We start from the raw sequence: 6789 nt of genomic DNA, 5'->3' as shown, positions 1-6789 counted from the left end.
ACATTCATTAAAGTTTTCCGTCCCTGCGGATGCTGCGGTGGTGTCTCCCTTGTCCGACGCTTGCCTTTGACGGACGACCCTCTCGTGTTGGTTGGACGCGGTCCAAATTTTAGACTACGGGCAAGCAACATCTTTTGCCACATTCCTGCTTACTTTTCTTTTTCGACAAGTTTGATCGCCCTCTCCTTTGACTGACATTCGTGTCTGTCCACTCGGCGCGACGGCTCTCGTGTACTGCGGACGAATCGAACGGAGGCGTTTGTGGTGGGAACGGAAATGGGCCGAGTCATTCCCGAACGTGTTCCTGAGAGCGGCGTGATTCCATAAGCATCGCCTCAAGATCCTTTTGGTGTCTGCATGACGACGGTGGACAGAAAGGCGAGGCCATGTGGCGGTTCAAAGTAAGCCGCGTGTGGCTCTCTTTGTTTTGCGTTGAATTTGACATGCGGTACGCTTGTGGCGTGTACTGTTTGTACACGCGGGCTAATTGCTAATTGTTCTGCCATCTTGCAGAAGAGCATTTAATTGTCCCGCCTGTCAGTACGCGGAGGGTAGACGAGGAAGGGAGTCTCGTCCAGCTTGTCATGTGAGTCCCGAGCATGACAGAAGAGGACGCGGTCGATGGCAAACGCCGTGTCGAAAAGTCCCAATCGAGCCGTGCGGTTACTGTTTGGTCGACGCCGCGTCGCTGCTGTAATTGCGGAATTCTTTTGCCATCAAAAGCTCTTTCTTGCTCTTGTTTTTGTCGTTTCCTCGTTTGAGGCGTCACAGATGTAAGCGAATACGAGCCTCAAAGTTACTGTTCTGCTCGACAACTTTCGATGGACGAAAGGCTCTTTTTCTCCGCTTTTGGGACAAACTCAACTCAAGTTCTTTTGCTGTGCAGGAGTTCACGTCAGCATAATTGGAATAATAAGAAGAGGAAAGATAGTTTCTTTCCAAGGCAAGTTCAGGTGTCCCATTGTCATCATTTTAACGTTGCGATCTCAACTACTTGATTTGAAAAGGGATTGAAATTTGAGCTCAACGAACTCCGTGTGAACAAGGGCGGCAGACGGGAAGGTCATACAAGGGACACGTTCATAAATCAAGTCCTTGAAGGTGCCGTCATTCTTTTCATGAGAAAGAGTCAGACAAACAAACAGCTTTAAGTGGGAAACAGCACCCCCTGCTGCTCCTCTCCTGCATTGAGCGCCTGCACAGAGCACAAAGGAGCGTTTCAAAGTTTGGTTGTTGAATTCTGGGATGCCTGGAGATGCAAATTACAGTTGCTTAGCACCCACGCTTGTCACTTCAAAGCCCAAAATACTCAAAATCATCTTCCCGCAGTGAAGTCAACGGAAATGCAACGAATAGGTCGCTCTTGCCCTTTAGAGTCAACCGAAGCATTTGTTCGGAGCCCCAACGCTCGTCTTTTAAAAAGGTACGTGCCGGCCAACACCCAATAATTTCCACTCTTTTATGCGGGGATGGGCGCGTATCGACACCAGCTACTGTATTTGGTACCAGCTCGCGATACCGATACTGTGGAGGGGGGTGGGGGAGGGGAATCCCCTGGGTTCTCCAAATCACCAATAGTGTCCGATTGGGATGGAAGAGGCGAGAGGGTGGCCGAGTCGCCCCTTTCACACTGACCGTCAACACGCCTATTTTGATTTCAGTTCTGTGTGAAAGGGCCCGTCATTCTTGTCAAGTGCCTCCGTTTTCTTGGGGTGCCGCTTGTGTGAAAAGGTACCCACGTGGAAGATGGCGGCGGGAGGGGGTTGTCGCAGTGGACTCGCGGACGTCCTGGCTTCCGAGATCAGACCGGAGCCGCGTCTCCGCCACCGCCCGCCCGTCCTTTGGCCCCGTCGCTCATTGGTGGGAAAAGTATCGACGTGGATCCGGGGGCGACGGACTCCTCGGGAGAGCCAAAAGGGCGGCCGCACGTTGCGATGCGCCCAACGAGGCCGAGGAGAACAGCTTATCGCCCGTCCGTCCGTCCCTTTTATCGCCGCAGGTCGTTCATCGTTTGGGGGGCGGGGGGGGATCGCGCAAAAGTGTGCCGGTGTTGGGCTCTTTCAAACCAAAGCGCAAGAGTCGTGGAGGCCGGCCCGGCTCTCGGCTTTCGCTCGGCACTCCCGTTAAGACCCTTGATGAAGACCATCCCTCAACGCGCCCCTGCGGCCGTAATCCTCTCCTCGCGGAGGATGATTGATGCACACGCGCCGGAATGCCCTCGGCGGACGTGAGAACAGACATTTTCCGCTCACGCCGACTTTGGCGCCTCACGGCGGAGAGAAGACGGCTTTCGCAGGCGGTGTGAAAGGGGCGACAGAGTTCCATTACACGCCCATCCATCGAGTCCGCGTGGGTATCTTTCGTGCACGACGGAGACGGGAAAAAGGCCGTGTGAAACTCATCTTCCCTGCCTCGTTCGGCACATCATTAAGCAAGAATGTGCTTGACTTTTTTTTTTTAAATTTCCCTCGCTCCCCGCAATCGGAACAAAGCCGGCGCTGCGGCGGCGTGGGAGTCGGCGGGAATTCCCGCACCTGCTCTCGAACGCGCACAGGTGGGATCATAAATCTCCCGACACGCCCAATGGCCACCGAGGCTTTTTCACAGCAGGAGATCTTATCCAGCTTCAAAAGTATGACACGGCGACTCTTGATGCCGCAACGACTTTCCACGCCAGAACGACGGCGGCCCTCCACCCGAGCCACATTCGGAACCGGAGAGAGACGAGCGCAAATGGTGTTGCCGTACTTCTCGGCTTCGGCGGTCATAGCGCCGCTTTGCTCGCTATTCCGTGTGACGGGAAGCGTGAGGTCAGCCCGCAAATTTCCCAGCTTGGAGGCTCGTGTCAGAAGCGGGCGTGCAGCCCCTTTCACGCCGTCTGTAAAAGTTGGTCACGTTTCACTGTTCTGTGTGAAAGGTACGGCGGCGCGGTGGAGGTCTTCGAGTTGACCTGGAAATTTCCTGGCTTCTTTGGCAATCTCCGTCACAGCGGCTGCTTCACAACTCGCGCTGTTCTGTGCACCGAGGTGGTCAAAATTCCCCGGCCTTCGAGCTCGTATCCAATCCCTCCCGCTTCCACATTCCACGTCGGTACCTTTCGCACATTTGTATTTGTTATTATCCGCAAAGGGAAGACACGTTTCCGCAAAGCTGCAGTGAATTGATGTTTTTCCTTCTCGCGGCGCAGAAGCGATTGGCTCCTTCACGGCTTCCTGTGCCGCTCCGTCGGAAACATCTGTGCGGTCTGCGCGAGTACGCTGCGGTAAACGGCTCGCTGTGACGCGCCGTGTAAAATCGGACTGCGCGGTGCGTGGGCCGAGCACCTCCGGGGATGAAGAGAGCCCTCAAAAGGCTTAGCGGAGGGTGGTGAAGTGGGACCGAGTGTTTAAGTCTGGAGTCATTTAGTCGGAAGGCTCGGAGAGGGGGGAGGGAAAAAAAAAAAAAACGGCACGGAAGCCGAGGGTCAACTTTGGGACACGCCACTGACGTCAATTTAAATTCTGCCTTGAAGCATTGAAATTCTGTCCGTTGCCCCCTGGTGGCGAGGGTAACACATACACACACACGAACCCAATTTGGAAGAAGTTGGGACGTCGAGTTAAACATCAATCAAAACAGAATCCAATGATTTGCAAATCCTGTTGCACCTCACTTGAATTGACATTTCATGTTCAAACGCATCAACTCGATTGACGTTTTTCGCAACTCATCTTGAACTTTGAACGTTATGGCTACAAACTGTTCCAGCAGCCATAAAGTTCTGAGAAAGTTCATCAAAGGGCTGTTTGGTACATCCCGCGGCGGAACGGCCTGCCCGGGAGCAGGTGAGTGCCATGGGTGGCGAGAAAAGGAACTTCCCTGAATTGCATTCCCAAGCAAAGATGGGGCGAGGGCCACCTCAGAGTGAACGAGCGCATGAGGAAAAATAGCCCGGCCGTTTCAGGACACGTGCGAGGAATTGGGGGATTTCATCACGGACCATCAAAGAGTTCCGAGAATTTGGAGAAATCACTGCATGCAAGCGCCTGGCTGGGCCCAAAAAGCAACGGTGAATGCCCGTGACCTTGGACGTCCTCGGGCGGCGCGATCCGGACTGTTCTGGAGTGGCGGAGCGGCAGCGCCGGCATCTCTGACGGGACGAGGCTAACTTTGCGCATCTGCGAAGGCCCCGTTCGTGCTGAAAGCGACATTGGAGAAACATCGGCTTCCTTCAGCGAGACAAGGCCAAAGCGCATTCTGCCGGTGGTGCGACAGCGTGGCCTTTTTCGTCCTCAAAGAGTGTCGGCACTCGACTGGCCCGTCTGCAGTCCAGACCTGCCTCCCGTTGAGTATGTCTGCGCATTAGGAAGCGTCAACTACGTGACCGCAGAGAACGGCCGAAGCTACGCCTCAAGCAAGGACGGGAAAGGCCTCCACCCGCAGAGCTTCGCCAATGAGCGTCCTCGCGTCCCAGAGCTTCGCCGCAGGTTGTTCCAAGAAAAGCCGATGTCACACGGCGCTCCGCCTGACCCCGTCGAAGCGTTTTTGGAAGGCGTCTACGTTTACGATTCTTTGCGAAAAAGCAACCGAGTCGATCCGTTTGAACCTGAATTATCTTTGTAGTGTCATGAAATCGCGGTTGAACATGATTACTTTTTTTTTTTTTTTTTTTGGAATGTTTAACTCAACGTCCCAATTTGATTGGAATTGGCTTTGTAAAATGGTGTCATTACGAGGGAGGGTCCCAGCTGGAGGTCTTTTACACTTTTACATGAAAATCTGTCTGGGAAAGTTGCCCACGAAGCACACATGCCGTCCAAAACCACTTGACATGTTTTTTCTCGAGAGGGACAGGTTTAAAAAAAAAAAAAGATCCAGAAGAGCAGACAGGCACGAACAGATCCCATTTCGCATGTCCGAGTTGATTCATTCGATTAATTTGACTCCCCAGGGCCAATCATCAGAGGGAAAAGATGTGCTGGCGGCTACCTCAGGAGTCAACCGCGACTGAGACATGAAAGCCGCCAATTTGGATTCCACAGATGAGTCAAATCCGAGGAGACCAAAAGAAAAAAAAAAAAAAAAAAAAAGTCCCTAGAGCGAGTCGCAATTTGACTTTGTGGTCGGAGAACATCAAAGTGTGTGTGTGGATGTGGGACAAGCGAGACCCAAGAGAGCAGGACACAGTGCGGAAAAAAAATGTAATAATCAGCAGTGCTGGGACATTTTTTTATTTATTTATTTTTTTTGCTCTAAAAACATGCTTGCCATTTTCTATATTGCCGATTTCACTATTTGCAAGGTTGCTCTGTGATGGGGGGGGGGGGGGGTTAGTTGTTGCTGTCCCTTTTTTGTTCAGTGGCAAAGTCCTCCAGAGCAAAACGGAAAGAGTGCCAAGAAACAATCCTAATTGGGATCAGTGGCCAATTTTGTACAATACGTCAGGCATTGTTTGCTGGAAAAAGTCTGGATGTGGTTTTGCCTCAGCAGCCACCAGAGGGGGGGAGGGAAGACAAAAAAAAAAAAAAAAAATATGCCGCCGCCTCTGGACTGCCAGGCAGCCTTCAAAGGCTTTTCACTGCACTCAGCGCGGAGTTGAAGCAAAGGGCAAACATTCAGCGTCAAGCTTCATGCGGCACACGTGTGCTCCAAATGCAAAGTGAGCGCTGACGGCCGCGATGAGATTCATCCCAGCCGCTCGCCAAGGAAGATTTGCGGCTTTTCCCCCCCCCACCCAAAACAAAAAACAAGCAAAACAGCAATGGGGGCCCGGAGTCAGTTCAGTGCTGCTCTACCATCACATGACTCAAGTCGCCAACGTCAGCGCTTTCTTGGCTGACACGACTCAGACTCAAGTCGGCTTTGACTTGAAATCTGCTGCCGGTGGGGGGGCGAGAGCGGGGGGATCAGTATTTCCAAGACCCCTGTTCCATTTGTTGCTTTTAGGAAAGAAGTCATTGCGGAGGGCGCACAAACAAGCCACGCGACCTCCAATCCTCTTTCCTTATTGGAATGGATGGAAATGCCATCAATCCGTTCCAAATTACAAACACAATAAAACCAGAAACGATTGACATCATGTCAACGTGATGAAAAGAAATTGACTGTTTTTTTTTGTTTTGCTTTAGTTCAATGGATGTCTCAAATTTGGGGGCAAAATTCCACCGTGACAGAAAAGGTCGAGCGTTCCAGACAATGGATGGACAGATTGGACAAATACGCGCGGAGACGGTCACAGCGGCTCAGTCAACTGCTGTCATAGCATTTCTTGGTCGTTCTTCTCGGGGGATTAAGAATATGTGCATGTGAGTCACGTTCTATGTCCGCATGCGTTGCCGACAAGAGAACCGCACGGCACATAAAAAGGCACGCGGCAACGTTACACGGCGGCTTTTGGGAGACGCTGAAGTCGCGAACAAATCTTCTTCGAGCGCGGCCTGTCCGGCGCGTGGAGGATGGCGACCGATCGTTTGTGTTTCAAACCCAAACCAGCCTCACGTGGTTTCTTTGTTTTTTCCAAAGCGTTCCTCAAAATGATGAATGAAAAGTGACAGTGTGACATTGAGCCGATGCTGGAAGGCCCGGCTGAATTTCCCTTCGCAAGCTTCCTCTCGAAAGCTTTTTCAGACAGCTTCACCTCCCACCGACCGGCCTCGCTCCACTTTTCTTTCCCCACTCACACTCACACGCAGACACCGACGGCGTCGTGACATTTCTGTGGTGAGCTGCCAGCAGACTTGTCCAAACCTGCAGCGGAAAACCCGCGTGAGGAAAGTCGTCCTCGCGATGCAGCACGTCGCCTCGCCTTCC

The 6789-nt window shown here is 52.4% G+C and overlaps 1 long non-coding RNA gene across 1 annotated transcript; it reads left to right on the top strand.

The window, feature by feature from the left end:
* Positions 1-2516: 2516 nt before the first annotated feature.
* Positions 2517-5073, top strand: LOC109513493 (uncharacterized). The gene is made up of 2 exons (XR_002167777.1): positions 2517-2554; positions 4931-5073. It is a non-coding gene; the product is annotated as an uncharacterized LOC109513493 (long non-coding RNA).
* Positions 5074-6789: the final 1716 nt, after the last annotated feature.

The sequence above is a fragment of the Hippocampus comes genome, unplaced genomic scaffold (genome assembly GCF_001891065.2).
Source record: "Hippocampus comes isolate QL1 unplaced genomic scaffold, H_comes_QL1_v1.1 scaffold190, whole genome shotgun sequence".
Taxonomy (NCBI): Eukaryota; Metazoa; Chordata; class Actinopteri; order Syngnathiformes; family Syngnathidae; genus Hippocampus; species Hippocampus comes.
This window is presented reverse-complemented; position numbering and strand designations above follow the sequence as displayed.